The sequence below is a fragment of the Lissotriton vulgaris genome, chromosome 2_1 (genome assembly GCF_964263255.1).
Source record: "Lissotriton vulgaris chromosome 2_1, aLisVul1.2, whole genome shotgun sequence".
NCBI lineage: Eukaryota > Metazoa > Chordata > Amphibia > Caudata > Salamandridae > Lissotriton > Lissotriton vulgaris.
Window position 1 is genome coordinate 407,634,169 of NC_141687.1, and position 24,487 is coordinate 407,658,655.

The window sequence follows — 24,487 nt, forward strand, 5'->3', positions numbered from 1 at the left end:
ATGGTCTACAAATGTTCAAATGAGAGGTGGCCAGGCTCTTGCGGACCCTTTCTTGTTGTGTCCTTTACATGGAACGTGTTAGCTACAAATTATGTTCCTCCGAAATGAAGCTCAAAAACGATGCTGTTGCACTCTATTAAAAAAACACACACAAAAAAGAAAGGGGCAGACCCCTGACACTTAAACCCTCTACTGGACATATCTAGCCTAATCTGCATAGTAAAGATTTTCGACATGATAGTCAACAATAAATTTCTTTTCACCTGGTCATACTGCATGTTTCAACATTTTTAGTCTGATTTCACCATCACTGAGGAACAGAAATCACCCCCCAGAATCTGTAGAGGGGAATGACTTGTGTCCAGGATCCCCCCTAAAAAAACACAGCCAAAACTTTTGCTTAGGCTCCGATAACAATTGGGTCGATGTATTCCTACCCCTGCATGCTTGCGCAGGGGTAGGAATTCTGAGCAGGGTGGTATTTACTGTAGGTAACAAGGACCCCCTGATGAGGATAGATATCCTGGGACAGGGTAAACAATATGTGGGATTGTTATTTTTCACATACAGGGTGGTATTTACTGCATCTAGTTATTACTGGTTTCATTATATATCTCAGCATTTGTTAAATTCCGGCATGTCAAAAATGATACATACAAATTTTGGTGCAGTAAGCATCCAAATGTTATTCAGAGAAACTCGCAATATAGCCTTATAGCCCGCTGTAGAGGGCTATACCAGCTATTAAAGGCCCTCTCCAGCGTTAAAAGGCCCTGAGCCGAAGGCGAGGGCCTTTAACAAGGGAGAGGGACTTTAATAGCGGTATAGCCCATCTGAGAAGGGCTATAAGGCTATTAGAACATTCTGTCACTAGAGGACAGAATGTTCTAACAAAAAAACAAAGCCTTTTGGGAGCGTAATGGGCTTGGAATCCCCTCAGGTTCCCTGAAGCCTTTGTTCACAGCCAGAGCTGTGAACAAAGAAACATTGGAATGTCTGAGCTCCAGGCTTATACCAGCCATTATAAGCCCAGAGCACTACATTGTTTTCAATGGAGCTCCCAACATTCCAATGTTCTAATAGATGTTAATGCCACCAATAAATACGATACCCCATGGTTTGCTCTTTTTCCGATCCATTAAAAAGTACCTGGATTCCAACTCGGAATCAGGGCAGGCACAGGAGCTTGGTGGTTTTCTCAGGTCTGTTTAAAACTGCTACCAGCACAGTATCGCTCACATGCTTACCCATGCATCTCCAATCAGGGGCACAACTGTGGAATGATTTGTATTCGTCTTCAGGGGAAGGTACACAAGCTCACACTTGGAACCTTCCTCTTCGAAAGGGCCTCTCTGACCTTTTTGGTTGTCACAAGAATCAGAACTTTCCTCAAATCACTAACGTAGACAGGCCTCTTTTGATCAAAGGACACCAACTAAAGTTCACATGAATGACGATTATACTTTGCAACATCTAAAGCAAGACAGGTTTTGTAACTTACAGCTAAACTTAACAGGCCCACCAAAATATACACTGCCCCGTGTTTTTGCTTGTGGAGCCCACTAACTGCTAACACCCCCACCACAAGATCTCCTTTAGATGCCGACTTCATTTCCCACCCATACCTCTCCGAAAAAACAGAACCAAAGGTTACTGGTTGGTTTCAAACTGAACTTCACCCCAAGTCAACAGTGTAGCCAGGAGTCTCTTCGGATATCTACTCTGAATACAGAGGACTGTAGAACCGTCCACGCTCTATCACACTTGTCCTGGAGGTGGCAAGATCCAGACTGGACTACTGCTAGGCCATCGATACTGGGCTAACAGTTAAATCAACTTACAGATTAGACAGAGCTCTAGACCATTCTACGTGTCCCCTTCTGGGACTCCACCACTCGGACCACGTCACTTAAGTGGTAAAGGTCCTAAATTGGTAACAAATAAAATCTAGTTTAAACCCTAATGCATCTATAGGAACTGCCCCTGCTGCCACTCAAGACTCCAGGAAATCTGTGTGGTTTTCAGAGACGGATTCAAAAGGTACCTGTCCTGATATTATTTGCCCAGGTCACAAGGACCTCATGCCATCTCCTTCGACCGAGGGATCACGTATCTGGGTGCTCTCTTTCCCAAGCTTTAGTGTTTTGGAACGGCTGTCAGGCTTTATTGTGCACAATTGCAAAGATATGCATGCACAGTCTGCAGATTCCGTGTGCACCAGAAGGAAGTGTGAGTAACTGTACGAAGTCGGAAGCTGTCAATGCAGCAAGATAACATATGCATACTGTGATCTAGATCCAATCATTTTATCGCTGCGGGCCTTCCTCTGGCGTCCAAGTGACTCAAGCAGTCAACAGTGAAGAACAAGCACACTTGTAGCACACTAGAAGAAAAGGTGAAGTGACTGCACCAGTCCAAGAAAGCAATATGCATGCTGTTGGCTGTGACCAGCAAAAGAGCCACATGGTGTTATTATGCATGGGAGTTCAAGGTGCTACGGTTGCATTGAAGTGGCATAGGGTATTGCTAACTTCTGAGATGGTACAACTTTCAAGACGGAAGCACTTATTCCTTTAGATGTGGTATGGCATGTCGGCTTTTCAGGTGTGATCATAAAAAGGTGAGTATATTAGCTTGGGAGACCTTGCAGCATATCGGCTTAGGGGGTAGTATAGAAACCTAATGTGACACTATAAACTCAGTGCTGCTTTTGGTAGTAGGGCCTGTGAACCCAAGCAGGAGAAAGCATTCCATATAAAAGACCTTGCCAACGTTTGCATTCAAGAAGGCATCCACACACGAACACAGACTACCAAACACACAAACACCCTTGTCCCCTTCCCACGCCATGCTGCGCGATCTTCTATTCAGAGCAAGCAACTCTCCCTGGCCTGCGTGCCAATGAAAGCCTTCCAGACAGGCAGTGTACTTGTGTCAATTGTCAGGCAGAGCAAGACATCCTCGGAATACTAACTCCGAAGAAGGAAAGGGGCTGGACAGCATGGTGTAGGGCATTTCGTTGGAAAGAAATTGGGATGCTAAACTCTTTGCCAAAGTTTATTTCAAAGCAAAACCTAACCACTGAGAGGAGAAAAGCAAACCATGACGGATCTACCCTGTAGTCGGACAGAAACAATGGTCAGCAGCACCCTAAAATCCTCTCTGGGTGGCCACCAAACAGCGTGCCTCTCCACCTTTTTTTGGCTCAGCGACCACCACCGCTTCCAATCAATCCCGAGCAGGCACATATGGCACCTATGCTTGTCTGTCACTCTCAACCAGTGATTTGTCCATACAGGTGGTTTAAGAGGTGGGCACTGGCAAGCAGTTTTGGGAACCATGACTCCTCAGTCATGTTCGGAATTCCCATCGAAAGATACAGAAAAGAATAAAAGGGAGAAAGATGGGAAACCTGTGACAAAGGTAGAATGCAGGGATAACGAGACAAGGAGGCAGCCAAGAGAGAGCTGGAAGAAAAAAGGCATGAAGTGGAGCCAAGACAAGGGAGCCTCAATATTCGACAAAAGCAGGCTCCTTAGGAAAACCTTGTGCACATGCATTTTTTACACATTAAGCACTGCACCCACATATGTGTTGATAAAAAAAATAACCACTTCAAGGTCCCACATACATGCTCTTACTTTAGCGTGTCAATGAACAGAGTAAATCAGTGTGATTTAGCAATAATAATGGGCAAAGCGTATTCAGCTCAACAGTCACATGATATCTTAACATTTGGTTTTCCAAACATGAGGTTGCAAGAGTACCCCAAGCCCCACATCTATGCGTAGATATCCCGTGGCAGTATTTTTGCAAAAATTGGTGACCATAATCGGCAGGTCTTAGGGTGCACGCCAATAACAAACTTTGGCCCAAGACATTAAAGCTCTAATCGCTGCTTCCTCACTTGGCCATGTGAGTGATCCTGCGCAAAACTGACTTCTCCGACCAGTCACAACTGGGAGAAATTATAAATAGACAACGTTTTATTCGACATTGACATTTTATACACAGCAACCTTTTTCACATATGGCAAAGGTGAAAGACGTTCGTGTTTCATTGGGTACTGAAAAGGAGGTGCGGGCTGTGCTGTGTCTGAATCCTTTCTTTTCCCCACAGGCCTGGGTCGAATCCCCGGTTGTTTCCTGCAGGATGCAGCCGGAACCGAGGCAGTATTTTAGGGAAGAATCCACTACTTCATGCTGCAGAATTGCCCCTGCGCCCTAGAGCCATGCAAGTGGGAAGGCTTCCATTCTCAATCATATTAAAGACGTAGGGTTTTGAATTGCATTTGGAAACAGCTGCAGGCAGGTTTAAATCTGCATTGCATTTAACAGACTAGGACGCATTTTGGCCAAATTACCATTGCATGTGCCTTAATTGATCAGAGACCACTCCTTTGTAAGCATGGTACAGCCATCCTTACCACCACCCTCCCCCCCTCCCCCAGAACAAAAAATACAAGCCACCAAAGAAAAAATATCCTGATTCAGCAAATACAGCTTGCACGAAACGATGCCTCTGAGTCCTACCCCTAGGAACAACAAATGAAAGTGCAACACCGGCTCCTAGAGAAAAGGCAAGCAAGTGTGTTATGTGTGTGGGGATTTTCACGCACAACCCTTGTCAAGGGCTGTTGCCGCCCCGACCAGTAGTCCACTCATGCCGCTCAGACTATTAACGTTACAAATATCAATAGAAGCGGGTATATAGCCGCCCTCCTTGTGTCTCCCGAAGGATGGAGAGAGGAGAGCGGGGTATGAGAGAGGAGAGCGGGGTATGAGAGAGGAGAGCGGGGTATAAGAAAGTAGCGCGAGCAGCAGTCACGGGGTGGGGGCTGTGGGGCAATCGGGGAGTTGGAATAAGATGGGAAGGGACAGAATGAATAAAACTGGGGACACTGTAGAGACGAGGGGCTGTGAAGGGATGAATCGAGGCTGCAGAAGGGATGGGGCGGAAGGGAGAGACGGATGTGGCAGACGAGGGGCGAAGGGGAGGTTGACAGGGTGGAGCAAATGGTGACGGTGGGATGGGCCAGACAGGGGGAGGGATAGGACTGACAGGAGGGAGAGGTGGACAGCTATGAGTGAGTTTTGGGGCAGTAAGAGGTCAAGGAATTGAGCAGCAGAGGTAATAGGGCAGTAAGGGTTTGCAGAATGGGGCAGTAAATGGACATTATGGAACAGAGATAAGTGACACAATCGGGCAGAGATGGGTGGGACACCGAGCCATAGAACAGCGAGGGGGGCAGTGGACAGGGAGGGGGGGCAGTGGAGAGGGGGGGGGCAGTGGAGAGGGGGGGGCAGTGGACAGGGAGGGGGGGCAGTGGACAGGGAGGGGGGGGTGCAGTGGACAGGGAGCGGGGGGCAGTGGCTAGTGAGGGCGGTGCTGAGCAGACAGGCATGAAGGCAGCGGCTAGAATGGGGGGGATGAGACAGTCAGGATTAAACTGTCAGAGAGGGAAGGATGGGCTGTCAGGCAGGGGTCGGGGTGAGTGTAGACTGAGCAGGCATGAGGAATGAAGTAATCTGGTTAAGGGCACTGTTAGGAGAAATGGCGAGCTCAGGGGCAAGGAAGCAAGGGCTGGCGATGAAGGTGGTGCAGTTATTGAGGATGCACACAGAGAAGAGAGGGCAGAACTGTGGGGTGCCTGTGGTTGCAATGCCAGGGGAGGGGGGACAATGTGGGAGGGGTGCAGGTAGGTAGGTGGGTGCGGTGCCAGAGGAGGTAAGAGTGTGGGAGGGGTACAGACTTGGGGGGCAGTCAGGGACATAACGGAAGGGATGTGCGGGAGACCGGGCGGGGCTGCAGTGATTAGCAGAAGGCAGTGACATGAGAGGTGTATCTGCACTTACCTTGCTCGGTGTCTGCTCGCCGCACGGGGAGCAGCGCCCTTCTCTGCCGCGGGCTCCGGCCTGCACTCCCCTCTGCTCTCTGAATGAATGGAGGGCTACAGCCCCACTGCCAGATACATCCGCCGCTGCCCGGTGCGGGTCAAGCCTCTGTCTCTCTCTCCCTGTCCGTCGCTTCCACCACTGCCAGCGGTCTCTCAATGTCTCGGGCAGCGGGAGCTGTGAGTCACACTGGGCCTCTCCCTCCTCCTGGTCGTCTATCCCTCCCTCCGCCGCGGCCTGGGCTCCCTCACATCCGGCGGCTCTCCCCTAGCCCACCGCCGCCCTCTCCCTGAAGCGAGACTGTGGCCAATCCTACCGCGGGGAGGCGAGGCCTAGTGCGGGCTCGCGACCGCCCCCTCGCCACCGCACTCCACGCCCAGCCCCCCCCTCCTCCCGAACACATGCAGCCCAGCCGTGCACACACCATGCCAGGCAGCAGCATTTGCGCGGCCTTCCAGCGTCTGACACCCAGTGGCAGAGATACACGTTCTGACACACTCAAGATTTTAAAACCTAGAATAGTCTATTTACTTTATGTATGTAATAAGTTCCTTTCTTATAAATATTATATGCATGCCAAATGCGTTCAACTAAAATAGAAAAACAATCTTTTTTTATTACACAAAATGCCCGTGCCCTTTTTATTTGGTAAAAAAATTTTTTTCAACACGCAGTTCGGGCACAAAATGAACAGAACGGTTCTACACTTCTGATTTCCACTTTCAACGTTATCGCCTTCTTTATTGGCAAGTGCATTTTTAAGGTGTTGCCTTAAACTACTGAATGTTGGAAGTCGATATGCAAAATGTAGGTTTTTTTTAAACCATCTTTTTATTGTTGAAATCAAGCAGTACAACAACAGGACAATACCATATTATGCATTCTTCATCATTACAGTCTTATACAGCGAGGCCAATTTTAATTTTAACATATACCTTATAATATTGAGCAGCTTCTTTTTCCTTTTTGCTAGCTCTCTCCTCTATTGGAGGGGCCGGGACCGGGCGGCCTGTCTCTTCCACAGTTGGTGTGCACGGGTACCCTCTGTGCTTATTTCACTTATCCCAGATTTTACCCCATTTCTTGGGACAGCCCCAGCTAATATAGACTGCTTTCCTAGCCACCATACACCAATCTATGTTTCGTGAACATTCCCTTTGAGTTGGCAGTTCATCCGAACCCCATTTATGAAAAATGTTCCACTTCATTACCATCAGCCCTAGAGTAACCCAAGGAACTATCGAAAGCCAGAGCCGCGCATATGGAGCCAAAACCCGCAGCCACAGTCAAAGTTGAACCAGTGTGCGCCATCAAAACCAGCACCACCGACAAACTCACAAAGCAACCCCGACGAAGACGACCAGGCCCAGCTCATTCATCTCACGACCGCGCCTGCATATGGTGCGGAGGAGCAACACCCCACAATGGAGCATGCCCTGCACAAGGGAAGATCTGCAGCGCCTGTGGAAAGGCCAACCACTTTGCCAGCGTGTGCCTGTCAACACAGAGGAAAAAGCTCAATGGCCCGCCCCGGAGAGTGAGACAGATAGAGCCACTGCCGAACGCATCCACCAACAGCGACATGGACGATGACGATGCGGACGCAGCCTCCGTCGACGTCGTGCGTATGCTCAACACCTTGGCCGCTACACCAGCCGCAGAACCCATGTGCACAGTAAACGTACAGGATCAGGCTGTGGCGGCCCTGATTGACACCGGAGCAACAATCAACTTAATGGCAGCCAGAGTATACCGGACTTTAGACACTCCACCAGTGCTCCATCCCACGAGAGCACAGGTATACGCCTACGGCACCAGTCGACCCCTACGCCTATGCGGAGTCTTCCGGACAGAAGTATCACATGACTCCCATCAACTACACACCAAAATCTACGTGTCGCAAGAGGGATCCGGGTTCCTGCTAGGCTGCAGAACCGCCCAAGATCTAGGACTGATCCACTTCGCCCTAGCAGTCCAAGCCCACAGCCTTGACCATCTCGTGCTACAACACACATCCCTGTTCGAAGGGATTGGCTGTTTGAGAGGACCCGCCATTCGCCTTCACATAGATCACTCAGTCGCCCCGGTGGCCCTCAGGCACCGACGCATCGCGTTCCACCTGCGACCCAAAGTAGAGGCTGAACTGCGAATGCTCGAGAGGGCTGGGATCATCGAAAGGGTAAGCGGGCCCACTCCATGGGTATCGCCCATCGTAGTAGCCAAGAAACCGAAACAACCTGATGCTGTGCGGATCTGCGTGGACATGCGCATCCCCAACCTCGCGATCAAGAGGGAGTGCCATCAGACGCCAACCATAGACGACATCATCGGCGAATTGTCAGGATCAAAGTGGTTCTCGAAGATGGATTTGAGGTCAGGATACCACCAGATCCCGCTACACCCGGACTCCCGCCCCATAACGACCTTCTCCACTCATAGCGGCCTTTAGAGATATACCAGACTCAATTTTGGGATATCAAGTGCAGCAGAGGTATTTCAGAACATTGTTCAGAATGTCCTGCAAGGTTTGGACGGTGTGCTAAATGTGAGTGACGATATTTTGGTCCATGCGGCGACTCTGGACGAACATATCCAACGCCTCCAAGCTGTCTTCGCCAGGCTACAAGAGTGAGGTCTAACCCTTCACAGGGAAAAGTGCGAGTTCCTACGAAAGGACATCAGCTTTTTCGGCTACAAATTCTCTGATCAGGGCGTGGGACTGGACCCTGACAAAGTCAAGGACATCCACGAAGCTCCCGCCCCGACATCAGTGACCGCCGTCCGCAGCTTTCTTGGGATGGTCACATACTGCGGGCGTTTCATCAAAGACCTATCAGACCTCACCGGCCCTCTCCGCGATCTCACGAATCCACAGCCACCTGGGAGTGGGGGCTAGAACAGCAAGAAGCCTTCAAGAAAACCAAAGCGGCACTCTCAGCAGACACAACTCTGGCCTACTTCGACCCTCGCTACGAGTCACAGCTCGTAGTGGACTCCAGCCCGACCGGCCTAGGCGCCGTCCTGACTCAACAACAACCGTGCGGGGAGTGGGCCCCCGTCGCATATGCGAGTAGGACCCTTACTGCGACGGAACAACGATACTCGCAGATCGATAGGGAGGCCATCGCCATCTTGTGGGGGGGCCGGCATTTCCACATCTACTTATACGGACACCCATTTGTGGTAATCACAGACCACAAACCACTCATCCCACTCTTCCAGGGATCATCTTCACGACCCCCCCCCCCTCGCATCGAGAAGTGGGTACTCCAGCTCCAAGAATACCAGTTCACGGTGGAGTATCGACCAGGCACCAGGAACCCTGCCGACTACCTGTCGAGGCATGCCCGATCGGTCACTGTAGCAGAAGCCGCGGAAGCTGACGCCACGGAGGAGTACGTCCGAATGATCGTGGAGCGATCGAGACCGTTGCCAATCTCCCTAGGAGATGTAATACAAGCCACCAAGGACGATGACTGCCTACAGATCGCCGTTCAGGCCATCCAGTCAGGAAACTGGAAACCACTCCAGAGCCCAGCGTCATTCCGCACCCTGGAGGCCCAAGCAACGCTAAGAGCACTCCACCAAGTCCGAAGTGAGTTTTTCATCTCTCCAGAAGGATGTCTCCTGAGAGGCCCACACCTGGTACTGCCTGACAGTCTCACACAGCAAGCGGTCCTTTTGGCCCATGGCGCACACCAGGGCATTGTGAAATCAAAAAACCGCATCCGGAACAAACTCTGGTTCCCGGGGCTTGACAAGAAAGTTGAAGAAGTCATCCAACGGTGTCCTGTGTGCCTGGCGACCGGCCTGCCCAACCCCCCAGCGCCGGTGATCACAGAGGAAGGGCCGACAGCCCCGTGGGTGCGTGCCAGCGCAGACTTTGGTAGCCTTCCTGGAAGGAAGTACATGTTTGTGGTGGTAGACGACTTCTCAAGATACCCCGAAATCGAGATCCTGCCCTCCACCGCAGCCTCAGAGGTGATCCCAAAGCTAGAAAAGATCTTTGCAACCCATGGCCTCGTAGAAGAGTTACGCACCGACAATGGACCCCCTTTCAACAGCTGTGAACTAACAGAGTACCTACAGTCACACCGCATCAAACACCGGAAAATAACACCCAGTTGGCCTCAAGCCAATGGAGAAGTCGAGCGACTAATGCGGACTCTAAATAAGACCATCCAGATCGCGATGACAGATGGCCGGAACGTAGAGCTGGCCCTCTTCCAGTTCTTACGAGAATACAGACTGACACCCCACTGCACCACAGGGATTCCTCCAAGCCGCCTATGCTCCAATAGAGCCGTTATGGACACTCTCCCACACCATCCCATGTGGGCAGCAGCTCCGATTCCCTGTAACCTATCCATGGAACAGCGAACAAAGTCTAAAAAAGAGGCATCCCGGAGGAGAAGAGCGGCAGACAGCCCTTTCCAGGTAGGAGATTGTGTGCTTGTGAGAGACCGCCATCCCGGGGGAAAATTCCGCCTCCCTTTCGAGTTATACCCATGGACTGTCACCAATGTCAATGGGACCATGATCGCGGCAGTAAGGGGGAGAGAGAAAGTCACCAGAAACGTGTCGTTCTTTAAAAGGATCATGAGCAGAGAGGAGGATGCTTTCCCTGACCCTGCTGAACCTTACACAGGACCGACCCAGGACCCAAGGGAAGCAGAAGAAGAGGACGTTCCCAGCGAGGAGGAAGGCCCGGACATAGACTTAGCCACACCAGCCCCGAGCAGACATGAGTCGCAAGTAACCTCGAGCCCCACAGGAACTGCTGAAGCCAAAGACTCTGACTCGGGAGAACCAGCCCCAACACCGTCAGGCGAGCGCAGCCAAAGCCAGTACAATCTGCGCCCCCTGCCCGAAGCCATCCCAAAGGTACAGAGACTTTGTGGCCCGATGCAGACGCTGAAAGAGTCCGAGCTGTACCTCTTCCTGTATAAAAGTAAGACGGTTCCTTTTTGCATCTCTGCCATCTCCAGAGACTGTGATTGAAAGTTGTGATAATTCGTGTTATGGTTATCTTTGTTTCATTTTGGCGTAAAGGAGGAATGTAGTGTTGCCGTAGGTGGGCGCAACCACGGCAGCCCAAGATCAGTTTTGCTTTGATGCTCCGCCCCCCCCCAGGCGTGCATTTGTTGGTTTAGCCCGACGTTGAGACGGAGGGCACGCTCTGTAGTAAATAAATAGCCCAGGGCCCAGGGCGTGGCAGGCAGTGTACTGACCACCAGCACAGTGACGTGTGGTCTCCAAACTATTTATTGCTAGGCCTAAAGCAGTACACCACATAACCCAAGTCCGCTCTGCCTGCCCCAGGTCTGCGTCTCCCCATAAATTCAAAATACAACACTTCAGGGCCAGGGTTAATTCCATTCCTACAACTCTTGTCATACAAGCAATTACAACTTCCCAGTATTGTTTGATTCTTTGGCACTCCCACAGGATGTGAAACAAGCATTGGCATAGGCAATAGGTCTTGCTTTTGGGACCTTATAAGTATATAGTTATGCAGCACAATATCCTTGGTGCAACAATATCAACCGTTGCATGGCCAAACACTTATAAGGTCCCAAAGGCGAGACCTATTGGCTATGCCAATGCTTGTTTCTTTTTATTATAGTTGATATTGGAGTTGACAGAAATAACCGTTTATTAAGATTTTCAGATGAAATAGGCGCATCTCACTGGAAGTAAGTGAAGTCAACGCCCCTCTGAAAATTAAAGGGACACGAGCAGACGAAAATAAAAAAGCAACACCGCAGGAGGAGGAAGGACGGGGGCAACAAACAAGGGGGCGGTGGGATAGAGAAAAAACAAGTACCTCACACCAATTGCAACCAGCTGAAGAACACATAATTAAATGTATGAATTCAGTACTTGGTCTAGGTTCTTTATCAAAGAGACAACACAAAGAAGAAAGGAACTTTTTGAGTGTTTTTTTAAGACACAACAGGTCATCGGGAAGCAACAATGCACATACGCTGCCTGCAGACTCGATCTAAAAACGTGCAATGGGAGAAGGCAGTGCAATCAGTAAGGCACACTTTGGAAAGCAATGATGAGAAGGGACTGGAAAGGAGGGAAACAATAAAAAACAAGACTCCTCTCATGCCCCACAGACCGAGAACTGCAATTTTTGCTTCAGCGCTGCTCAAAAGAGGCTGATGCGTCATCTGTGACATAACTCACTAAATCTTGAACCCGTCGGGAAAGCCATAATCTGAGCGATTCTAGATCTTGTGCAAGGCGCATTAATTATTGTGGTGTTTAGGATACTTGAACGCAGATCAAAAGCAGTAAATGACATGTAAATGTTAAAATCCCATAAAGCACCTACAGGAGAGTGCAAACAACCACAAAAAAAACAAGTGGGAGGGGTGAGGGGAGTGCACGCGCTAAGCAGCAGCTGTTTGCTTTTTTCCAAAGCACACACTTGTGCTTGTGGCGCGCCGCTGCGCACTCCTGCAAGCTGTATGCCACCACAAGCACGAGAATGTGCTTGGAAAAAGAGCTGTACGACGGCTAAAGGTCTCGTATGCAGCGTATGCGTGCTGCGTAAGCGAGACCTAAAAATGACCCCTCCTCTCTGCAGTCTCTATAACAGAGGGTGTTTGGTTTTCTCCCCAGTTTTTAAAGTGTGCTGCAGGAAAGGTATGCTCTGAAGCAATTTCAACTGTATCAATCTGAACAGGGCCCGAAAGGCCACTTGCTTGGGGGACGCTAGGGCTTCCGGCAAGTCTTCCTCTTGCAGATCTACAATATATAGTCCCCACCGGTCCCTTAGGCCCACCAACTTGTCCGGCATGTTATTTATCAGTTTCTGACATGTCATGGATATTGCTATTCGAGTGAGGTGTTCCTCTAGAAGATGGCACTCCAGTGGTGAGGACTCGGGTATGGACTCTCCCTGAGGCACCACCGTTCTCAAGACATGTCTATTCCGCAAGTAACAAAAAACCTCCCTGGGGATTAAATCATTTGATTTTTGCAATTGTTTAAATTATTTCATGCGTGTGCCTGTGTGTAAATCCCCCACCTTTGAGATTCCAAGTAGATCCCACTTATCAAATCCCGCTTTTAGCCCCATTGTGCCCAGCTGTTTCGAATCCCACAGTGAGGTTGCTTTGGTCATTTTATTTTTCCACTCCAGTTTGGTGGTGGTTGTGTGCCATATTTTCACTGTCAATGCTGTTGGGCCCTCCAAAAAATGACTCCTAGGATCAGTGTATAGCGCTCAGAGGTATCCTCTCGGCTGAAGATTTAAATGGTCCATTCTATAGGCCGGTTCCGAATATGGTTGGTGTACCCATTGGTTTACCTTCACTAATTGGGCCACCCGATAGTAAGATTCTATGTGAGGTAGGGCGATTCCTCTGTCGAAGCCAACACGGGTTAGTTAAAATTCCTGGGGGATCCCCCATCTCAAAGGAGCATTCTGACTGCCCATTCTATTAGTTCAAAGTAAGACTCTGGCACCCAATATGGGGTGTTTTTTAGCATATACAGAAATCTTGGCAGCGCCATCATCTTCAAGACAGCCGCTCTTCCCAATAGCGACAGCGGGAGAGCCTGCCAATGTTGGACGTCATTTTGGAGTCTTGCCAAAGGGCCCATCAAGTTCTCGTCATAGAATCGATTGGGATTCGGCTTTACAAATATTCCAAGGTATCGAAATCCTTCCGACACGACTTGTACTGTACATGCTGCTGGGAGGTTAGGCCTTGGACCACTAAGGACAAATACTACAGATTTCGTCCAATTAATTGTATATCCCGAGTATCTACTGAAGGAGTTAAAAATGTTGAGTATTCTAGCGATCAATGCCCTGGGAGAGGCCACTTTTAACAATATATCGTCCGCATAGAGCGATATTCTGTCCTCCCAATCCTCCGTCCAGCGGAGCCCTCTTATTATAGGATCTCCCCTTATCCATGTTGCTACCGGCTCCAGCATCAATCCAAATATTAGTGGAGACAAGAGGCAACCCTGTCTCGTGCCTCTACACAAGGTGAACCACAGCAAGGTTCTTCCATTAACCAAAATGTAGGTATTTGATGCCACAGACCCTCATCGTGCATCCCAGGGACAGAAAAGATGCTCCTGATTGGATAATAATCTCCCTGTTCCTTAAATTGGTCCAAAATCTCGAACAAATGAACAACTTTCCACCAATGTGCTGTATTTGGCAAAAGGCAATTGTGTTTGCAGTTAGGAAATTAATTTTACAGGTAGTCTTATGTAAGTAATTTAGCAGAAAAGCTTAGAATTGAAAGAAAGAGATATATGGTGAGAAGCTGAAGCCAGAGACCACCTTGGGTGACTATGTTAAGAGCAGGCAGGAAAGAAGCTTATCGGATAGTAATACTTTTTTATGTTTCTATTACCCCATGGTTCTTTAAATAGATGGGAGTTTCCAAAATGTCATTCAAAGTGATACAAAAGGGAGTTTAATCTACCTGGTCTTCATGGACCTCTCTTGCGCCGTCAACAGTGTTGTGAGATCTAAATTATGAGATATTCTGGAGGTCCTGGAGGTGGACCAGGGTGTGGCTGCCTTTTTGTGCGCTCTTCTCTGGGACCTGGAAGTCTCGGTTTGTTATGGTACAAATGGTGAGTGCCCAGATCCTATTAGTATATCTTGGAAGGTGAGACAGGGATGTGCGCTTCCCCTGCACTATTCTTGCTGTGCTTTAATGGGCTTGAATTTTTATGTATCAATCAGGTTAGAGACATGCCCAGAATTAAGAAGAAGGCTGTCCCTGTATTGTTATATACGCACAATGCCGTTTTGCTGGCAAGATCTTCTAATGGAGTTAAACATTTACTGGACAAGTATGTGGATTTTATGGCCAAATTTGATCTTGCAACTAACCTCTCTAAGTCCTTGATTATTGCATGCGGATCAATGAATCTGAAGTGCCACAGCTTGGTTATACAGGGTAAACCCACAGCCAGAATTTATTTAAAGTTTTATATAGCGCTAGCTTGACCCATAGGTATCAGAGGGCTTTATAAACACACAGTAAACAGCAGAAGGATATTACATTACATAGTAGGAAGTAAGGAAGCAAACCAAAGAACCAAAATACAGCATGGTAGGTAAATATGCAGTGGAGAGAAGGGGGAGAGAGCAATAAAAGAAATAGGCAAGAGTGACATAGTCCGGTCACCACTATTTTTGAATGTCCAGATAGGGAGGAGACAACTCGGATAAGGAGGACTAGGTTATTTGACGTTGGTCATGAAAGTATTTGTTAAGGAGATGGAGTTTCAGGTCCCTTTTGAAACAGGAGAAGGAGGGGTTGCATCTGAGGACTCCAGGGAGACCGTTCCAAATCCTGGGCACGTTGCCCGAAAACAATCGGCGTTGGGTATGGTTTTCTGTGAGTTGGAGCTTTTTAGTGTTCTGGATTGACCTGCTCTACTCAGTTTGTTATTTAAGTAGTTGGGGTCAGGAGAGTGAAGGGTTTTGTGTGTGATGCAGGCCAGTTTATAAATACATCTCCCTTCCACGAGGAGCCAATCGAAGCAGTTGAGAGCTGGAGTGATGTGTTCAAATCTTTTGACTCCGGATACGAGTCGGGTGGACATGTTCAGCACTGCCCTCAGAGCTTTTGGAGTCCCAGTCTGGATGGCGTTCCCGTAGTCGATTTTAGAGAGAACTAGGGATTGGACTACTGTCTTGAGGTCATCGTGGGGTAGGAAAGGTTTCAGTTTCTTGAGATGTTTTAGAGAGAATAGTGCACTTTTAGCAGAGTTTTTGATGTGAGCCTCCATTGACCGGTTCTTGTCCAGAGTGATGCCTAGAGATTTAACTGAGTCGGATAGGGTAATGGGGCAGTTTGTCATAGGAAAATACTGTTATTTTAACCTTTTCAATGTTAATTTTTCTTTTGCTAATGCTTGTATGACCTAATGGTCACACTCCTCTTTGGATGTTTTTATATATCTTATGTATTCAATATTTGTATGTTTTTTGTTGCTTTCATGATTGTTTTTAATAATCAAGTAAAGCTATGATGATGATACAAAACTGAGACTGTAAGTGAACTTTCACTTCACTATCAACTGTGTTATGTGCCCGAGTTAGACCCATGTAGCAATGTGGCCCATTTTTAGGTCTCGCCTGTCGATGCGCATGCGCATCGAGCTTGCGAGACTATGGGGGCTTAACCACTCTTTAACTAACTTGCAAGGAATCGTGGCGATTCCTTGCAGTGCCCGTGACTTTTAAGCTCAATGCGCATGCACATTGAGCTTAAAAGCGCGTGCACATCAGTTCCCTCATCCGCACGTCGCATTTCTCCTCCCCCCTCGCCCCCTCCCCTGCCCGCCGTGTCGCATTTCTCCTCCCCCCTCCCCTTATCTGCCTTCCCTCCTCGAGGCTCTCCGACGCCCCGCACCCTTCACTTTCCGGGCCACTGTGCAGTACAAAAAACATTTATTCAAACAGCCAAAGTCTTAAAATTACATAAGCATGCGTGTCGGACAGGAATTGGGAAGAACCCAATATTGACATCTAATCGGGTGTTTTAACAAAGTCTCCCTCGGACACCAAGCCGAAATTAACTTGTGATCGGATGTTTTAACAAAGCCTCGCTCGGACATCAAAGAGAACACCGGTTGTGTCTAAAGGTGCTATGGGCGTGTGAATTTCCCATTACGTTAAATGATTGCCACTCGTCAGTCACTCTCTGCCGGCCTGTGTATGCCATTCTTGTCGGCATGCCTCTGCTCTTTGGTAGCCTCGCTGGGCCCCTCTATGCCCGCTGGACCCCTCTATGCCCGAGCTTCTAGTCCTATAAATGTCAGGGTCTCTCGCTCTCCCTTCCTGCCTCTGCCTACCCCCCTTCCAGTTCCCTCATCCGCACGTCGCATTTCTCCTCCCCCCTCGCCCCCTCCCCTGCCCGCCGTGTCGCATTTCTCCTCCCCCCTCCCCTTATCTGCCTTCCCTCCTCGAGGTTCTCCGACGCCCCGCACCCTTCACTTTCCGGGCCACTGCTTGTGCTCTCGTCAGTCACTCTCTGCCGGCCTGTGTATGCCATTCTTGTCGGCATGCCTCTGCTCTTTGGTAGCCTCGCTGGGCCCCTCTATGCCCGCTGGACCCCTCTATGCCCGAGCTTCTAGTCCTATAAATGTCAGGGTCTCTCGCTCTCCCTTCCTGCCTCTGCCTACCCCCCTTCTCTGTCTTTGCTAGTCTCTCCTTCGCACCCCTTAGCCCGGTACGTTTCCTCTTTTATTCTAGCATTTGACCCAGTAGCCCCTTCTTACGGCCTCGTTTCTTTCCCCCCACAGTGTCTCCGCTTCCCTCATCGTAAATTCTCTTTCTCTCTCTCACTTTCCACCTGGTGCACGCTTTTTTCGTTCTCTCCTTCACGCCATTTCTTATCCCATTCGCCCACCCTTCTTGGTTCCCATGTCTCCCCTCCCCCCCCTCCACCACACCTATCGCCACTTTCCCTGCTGTTTCGTATCCAGAGTGCTATGGGTCATAATGTAGTCGTGGGTTACTTGCCCCCCAGCCCCAAGTGACGTAGTAATAATAGCTTTAATCCGAGTGTCACTGCATCAGCTGTGCACTGAAAGCTAGCCCTCTGCTCGCCTCTTCCTGCCTCAGCCCTCTCTTTCTTTTTCCACTTTTTCCTCCTCTTGAAGTCGCTGTCGTCTCTTCCACCCATCCATTCGATCCTTTATTAGTCTAAATATTCCCACTGTCCGTTTTATTTCTCTCCTATGACCGGCTCCTGGTCATCTCTCCCTCTCCTTCTCCTTCCTTTCTCTCTCCCAGGACCATCTTTCTCCCTCTACCAGGTCCTTTCTACAATATGTCGTCCATTTTATCACGTTGGCCCGTCTCTACCTTTCTTAAAACCCATTCCTGATACTTGCGACTGCGTTCTTTGCGCTCCCTTTCTTGTGTCTCCCTTTTTTTTTATCTCTCTTGCAGCCTTTTATTTTCTTCTGTCACTCATTCTCACAGCACCTCGCGCTCTGCCCTTTCCCTCTTTCCATAAACCGCTCTTCATTTTCTCTCCCCCCGACACGCACTCACCTGCCTCTCCGCACCCCTCATTCGACGTGTCTGCCACGACTTTCTCTCTTTCAACCAGTCCCCACTTCTTTAATTCTCTCATTCACGTGTATCTCCATATTCCCTCTTTCTACTCGTGTGTCTCCTCCCACCCTCTCCCCTCTTAACTATCCCTTTTGACTTTTTCTTGTTTCCCTTCCCCTCTTTTTCTCTTTATCCCCTCGCAGCGCCTTCTTCCTCCTTTCGCGCACTCTGTGAATATTTCCTGCCACCCCCTTCCTCCACAGATCATTCCACTTCACCCCCGCCCTTCATTGGGCACCTCGTCCTCCCCTCATACCCTCCGCCCGCCGTTTCCTGTCTCCTCACCTACCCCCGCGCCTTGCTGATGCACCGTGACTATTGGCGCCTTTACGACGGGGAGTGACTTACGTCTGTTTTTCTCTGGTGGGGGTCAGTAAGGGGCGGATTATTATTATTTTTTGTTGGGTGCGTGGGGGGTTGCTTGTATGGGTGGTGATCGTCATATTTAGGGCTGCGTGGTATCAATGCAGCGCCTCGCACCCTTAAGACAAGCAGATGTGCTGCGTAGTTATGATCGAATATTTCGATATTAATGCAATTTATTAAAACACCACATCTACTGCATCCACCACCACATCCACCATCACCACCACATCCACCACCACATCCACCATCACCTCCACATCCACCATGACATCCACCGCCACATTCACCACATCCACCACCATCACATCCACCACCGCATCCACCACCACCGCATCCACCACCACCACCACCACTACATCCGCCACCACATCCACCACAACCACCACCGCTCCACATCCACCGCATTCACCACCACCACATCCACCGCATCCACCACCACATCCACCACCGCATCCACATCCACCACTTCCACCGCATCCACCACTTCCACCGCATCCACCACTTCCACCGCATCCACCACCTCATCCACACCACCTAATCCACCACCGCATCCACCACTACCACATCCACCATACCCACCACCATCACTTCCACCACCACTTTCACCACATCCACAACCACCACCACATCCACCACCACTTTCACCACATCCACCACCACATCCACCAACATCACCACCACCTCCTCCACCACCACCACCACCACATCCACCATCACCACCACCACCACATCCACCATCACCACCACCACCACATCCACCACCACCATATCCCCCAGATCCACCACCACCACATCTATATGTGTGTGGCTCTGTGTGTGTTTAGGTGCAAATGCAATGTTCTTGGATTTTCCTCACAATAAAATACACTGAACATAATCTTCACAAAAGTTATTTACAAACGTTTAAGCTATTGCCATTATAAATTACAATAACTTTTATTTAAGTATTAATTATTTACAAAATTAAAAGCCATTGTTATTTGTAATATCAATACATCTAAGTCACGTAAATACAACTCACATTGCATTACAAATGCTATAGGTGTCACATTTGCAAAAATTAAAACTATTGACATTGTAACTGACAAAGCTATTAATTTTGCTATTTTAAAAACCAACACATAAATAAAAAAGTGTCATTTACAATACCAATAGCTCAAACTTTCCTAATGCGAGACCTATTGCATTTCCAATGCTTGTTTTACATTGTCCTCGTTAGTGCACAATAACATTATTTGCTGTGACATTTGCACTTATTCATATGTGTGACAATGTTGGATTAGTTTCTCTGAAACTACTTTTGTTCACACATCTTGCTTTGTGCAACTTTATCAAGATGTCTCAAACACGGGGTACAACGCCTTTATGTATGATGTACATTTGTTGTTCTATTTTTATCCACAGGGCTGTCTACATATCCACAACAATGGTAATCTGTGTGTATATCGCAAGGATGCTTTTTCTTATAAATAAAGAAGCATTTCCGGGGGTTAGCAGAGGAGACACTTCAGCTGACACCGAAGGTCACTGCATGCTGAGGCCTCGCCAAGCAGCTGTCTGACATCTCAGTGAGGGGTGTCCAATTAGTGACCAAGACGGGGTCCTGTATTCTTTCCTGCCAGGTAATGGGTTTGGATCATCTTGTGGGGAGATTCTTGGCTCTACACATACGTACACTCTAGACATACACAGAGTAAGGGTTGCATAGTAGGAGTATGCCTGTTTTCTGCCTTGTATTATATGCCTGCATATATACACTGTCTTTGCACAAGGGTGGAACTATATCTACTATTTACTCTTTTGGTGCGTGTAGTCACTTTCATCTGCTTCTGTCAACTGATTATCACAGCACATGCATTTTATACAAGAATAACCTTGGTTCAATAAATATGTTGAAAACGTCCCACTGTGTATTCCCTGTGTATTTCTATGAGAACGCGAGTGCATGAGGGTCTAAGCGAAAGGGTTCTAGATCTGTTACCATTGTCCCTGAGGGGTCAGGGTTGTCACGTTCAGTGGTTGCCAGAAACCATTCGTTTCTTGTTTGGGTTATGTTATATGTTATAAAGAACTTGTAACACGCACAAATACTCTGGCGTGTCCTGATGCGGGAGTGAGCTGGGGAGGAGCAGATAGGAGCCATTTAAAAGAGCTGACTGAACAGATGCGTCTTTAAGCATTTTTTTAAAAGTCGGAAGTCTTGAATGAGCTGAAGATCCGCGGGGAGCGCATTCCAGGTTGCTGCTGTTTTAACAGAAAGAGACTGGCCTCCCAAATGTACTCTGCGGAAACGCGGAATAGCCATCTGACATAAAGAGGCAGACCGCAGAGATCGATTGGGGACATACAGAGCGAAACGCCTCCTGAGATACACAGGATGGTGGCCATGAAGGGCCCTGTGCGAGAGGGTATGGGCTTTAAATTGTACCCGCTGGGCCACAGGCAACCAGTGCAGAGCCCGCAGATGCTGCCGAACACTAGATCTCCTAGAGATGTTAAAAAGGAGTCTGGCTACCGCATTCTGTATAATTTGCAGTTTTTTCAGCAAATACCCGGGAATGCCAATGAACAGAGCATTGGCATAGTCAAGGCAGGAGAGAATCGAAGCACTGGCTACCATCTCATTGGCCTCTCGATAGAGCAAGGGAAAGATCCTTCTAAGGGCCTTGAGGGTGCCAAAGCAGACACCAGTACGTTTTTTGACATGGACAGCAAACTGGAGATCCTCACTGAACCACACCCCTAAGTTTTTTGCCATGCTTCACTCAGAGTTAGGACAAGGGGAATCTGGGGGCCACAGAGATTGTCTGAAGGCCAGAGCATACTGGCCATACAAGAGGACCTCCGACTTGTCCTCATTTCACTTCAAATGGGCCTGTGCAAGCGAAATACGGATGATCGGCACGTCTGGGCGATGTTAGTGTCCAGATCCGAGCCGCTCCAGATAAATAGAAACTGGGTATCGTCCGCATACGCTATAATTTTTGCACCTAGCTCCTCTGCTGCAGATAAATCAAAGGGGTCAGATATATATTAAAAAGCAGGGGGCTCAGTGTAGAGCCCTGAGGAACCCCCGGAGAGTTTTGCCTTACAGAGGATGAAAAAGGAGCCATGCAAACCTGCTGCGTACGACCATCCAGGAAAGATTTGACCCACTCCCATGCCGGGCCGGCAACGCCGATAGAAGATACCCGGGCAAGGAGCAGCTGGTGTAGCACCATATCGAAGGCTGCAGAGAGGTCAAGTAAAATCAAGGCCGCCCTGCCGCCCCGTCCAGGCACTTCCATAATGCCTCTGACATCTCCACCAGAGCGGTGTCCGTGCTATAGGCAGATCTAAACTCAGACTGGGCCGGGTGTAAAGTGCCCGATGATTCAACAAAGGACTCGAGATGCCGAAAAACCACCTTCTCACAAACCTTGGCCAAGGCTGGTAGGAGAGAAATAGGCCAACAAATAGCTGGAACCAAAGGGTCCAGCGAAGGTTTCACCTGTTTCCATTGCACGGGAACTGTGGTGGTCCGAAGGGAGAGATTGACAATCGCCACTACTTCAGGGCAAACTTCCTCGGCCACCTCAGCTAATTCACGAGCTGGGCAGGGATCAATAGACGAGCCAAGACTTAAGAGATCTAAGGATGGCCAGAATCTCGAGCTCAGCAGCGGGCATAAATAGTGTGAACCGAGGGGTAGGGACTCTGGAAATGGGGGAAGACACCACCGAAGGAATCCCTAGTTCCCTGGAATGTGAGCCCACGCTGTCCTGAATCCTTGATATCTTATCGACAAAAAAGGTGGACAGCTCCTCGCACCATTGTTGGGAGACAGGAAGAGTCCTTTGCTCCGCACAAGGCGATAAAAAGCTCTTGACAATGGCAAAGATCTCCTTGCTGTTATTATAGCCATCGCAATTAAGCATGGGCGAATTTTGCGAATCTGGCGTTCGCGAATTTTGCGAATTTGCGAACTCGCAGTCCACAAAATCCGTGAATTCTCGCGAATTTTTAATTTTTTTTGTGTTCGCAAGGATTTTTGCCAGTTCGCGAGGGTTTTGTACCAGTTCGCAATTGGGGTTGATTTATTAATGTGTCACTGTTTTAAAATTCCAGTCTGGCACCTGCTTATCTGTAATTTGATTTCTGTTGCAGTGCAATTTTTTTTCCAGGACCTTTGTGGCCTACTTGTAGCTATTCTATGAGCCTGCTGTGAGGGTCAGAGCAGGGTCATACAATTGTTGCAACTAGCAACTGAACTCTGTAGGGGCCCCAGTCAGGAAGCACTACAGGGAATGGTTACTAATGATGAGTTTGAACTTTTGCACCTGCTGAATGCTTTCACTTTTGCAAAACTCATTTTTCTGCAGAACAGCATTACAGCAACTGTAATGCCCCAAACAAGCTTACTTGTGAAAGTTGATTTCTAATCCAAAAGTGATCCAAAGAAAGTCAAAAGGCCTCAAATCCAAAAAAGTGCAGGCAAATGTCAACCTGAGGAGTTATTCTGATAAAAATCATCATTTTCAGAAGGTCTATGCTGCTTGCTAGTGGATTTATTGTGCAGAATTGCAATTTTTGTAATTTCGCGAGTGCGAGATTGTTGCTGCCCGCCCCACCTACATGTTCGCAATTGCGAACTTACACCGCACGCCGCAAAATTGTATCACCAAGAAAAAAAAATCTGCTGCGTGCGAATTTGCGGATTTTCGGTAAATTCGCGAGCGTTCGCGGATTGCGAATTTACCGAAAATCCGCAAATTCCGCCCATGCTTGATCGCAATCCTCCCAGCATAATAGTCGCTTTTGGCTTTTCTAATGGCCATGTAGTACTCCCTCTGGGCTATTCGGAGGGTCGACTTGGTGGAAGTACAATACTTCTGGCGCCAACAGCGCTCCAATTTTTTACACATAATTTCAGATCCTTGAGAGCATTCGAAACCAAGGCTGCGAGGGAGGAGAGTGCTGTTTACTGTGACAGGCTGGTTTGGAGCAGGTGCTAAACCCCCCTGACGACCCAGTAGTCGAAGCTGTCAACCGACCCTTCAGGATCATGGGTGGGGACCGGGCGTGCCTGAAGCAAAGCCTCCAAGAGAGCCGGAAGATTAATCTTCCCAGGGTGCAGGTTGGAAGGCAGAACAGGACTTCGAAAAAACCTTCCCAAAGGCCAGGAGAACCTGATCAAATAATGGTCAGACCAAGTAACGGGTTCTGGATCCCCTACCTCTATGGCAAAATTAGTGCACACCAAATCAATAAGATGACTGCCTGAGTGCGATGGCATCTTGACCCATTGAGTCAGCTAAGCCAAATTGAGAGAATCCAAAAGAGCCCCAGAATCATGTGCATCAGGGGCATCCCGGTGGATATTAAAATCGCCCTAAAGTAAAAACGTAGAATAGCGAAGGGCACGTGGGATAATAATGTGGTCAAGCGCCTTCAAAAAGGCTCCAGGAGGACTAGGCGGTCGGTAGACCAAAGTGCCACCCAGTGTAAAGTGAGGGGAAAAGGTGAAAGTGAAATCCAAAGCCTCCCCCTCCACCCAATCGCCCGAGAGTTCGCAGGTAAAAGACCACGAGTCCCTAAACACCACTGCCGTTCCCCCGCCTCTCCCGGTTCTATTGTCGCCATGGGCAATTTCAAAGCCCCTAGGAATGGCGAGGTCCACTACCAGGGCACAGGACTCACTCAGCCAGGTCTTTGTTATGAAAAGAACATCCAATTTAGTATCCAACAAAAGCTCATATATGTCAGGTGCATGCTTGGCCATGGAGCGAGCATTAATGAGTGCTGCCTGAATCCTGGGCTCACTAGTAGATAAAATAGGAGTGTTTAAGATACTGGTGCGGAGGCAGAATTTACAGAAAGGGTATGTTCTAGATAAACTGTAGAGGACTGCCCACTGCTTACCTCCACCACAACTAATACCATCAAGCGCTAACAGTTCCTCCCCGGTGTAGAACCTCCTGCCGCTGACACAAATCAGTCTCAGCCCGGCCCGCGTGGCTGGCGCTGGTCGATTCCCGGGCGCGGATGGGCGCAGACGGGCTTGCCTTTGCGCCTGCTGCGCGTCCGGGCAGGCATGTGCAATTTATGCAGAAACCCCTCCCCCAGC

At 48.9% G+C, this 24,487-nt stretch overlaps 1 protein-coding gene across 4 annotated transcripts in view; it reads right to left on the reverse strand.

Annotated features, from left to right (window-relative positions):
• The window catches only part of RAPH1 (Ras association (RalGDS/AF-6) and pleckstrin homology domains 1), a 403,562-nt gene extending 397,384 nt beyond the window's left edge, over window positions 1–6,178 (reverse strand). The window contains exon 1 of one of the 4 annotated variants that reach the window (XM_086955298.1): window positions 5,856–6,178. The gene's annotated coding sequence lies outside the window, so the exon portion shown is untranslated. The remainder of the gene's footprint in view (window positions 1–5,855) is intronic. The other 3 variants (XM_086955299.1, XM_086955297.1, XM_086955300.1) reach the window with 3 other exon arrangements.
• Window positions 6,179–24,487: the final 18,309 nt, after the last annotated feature.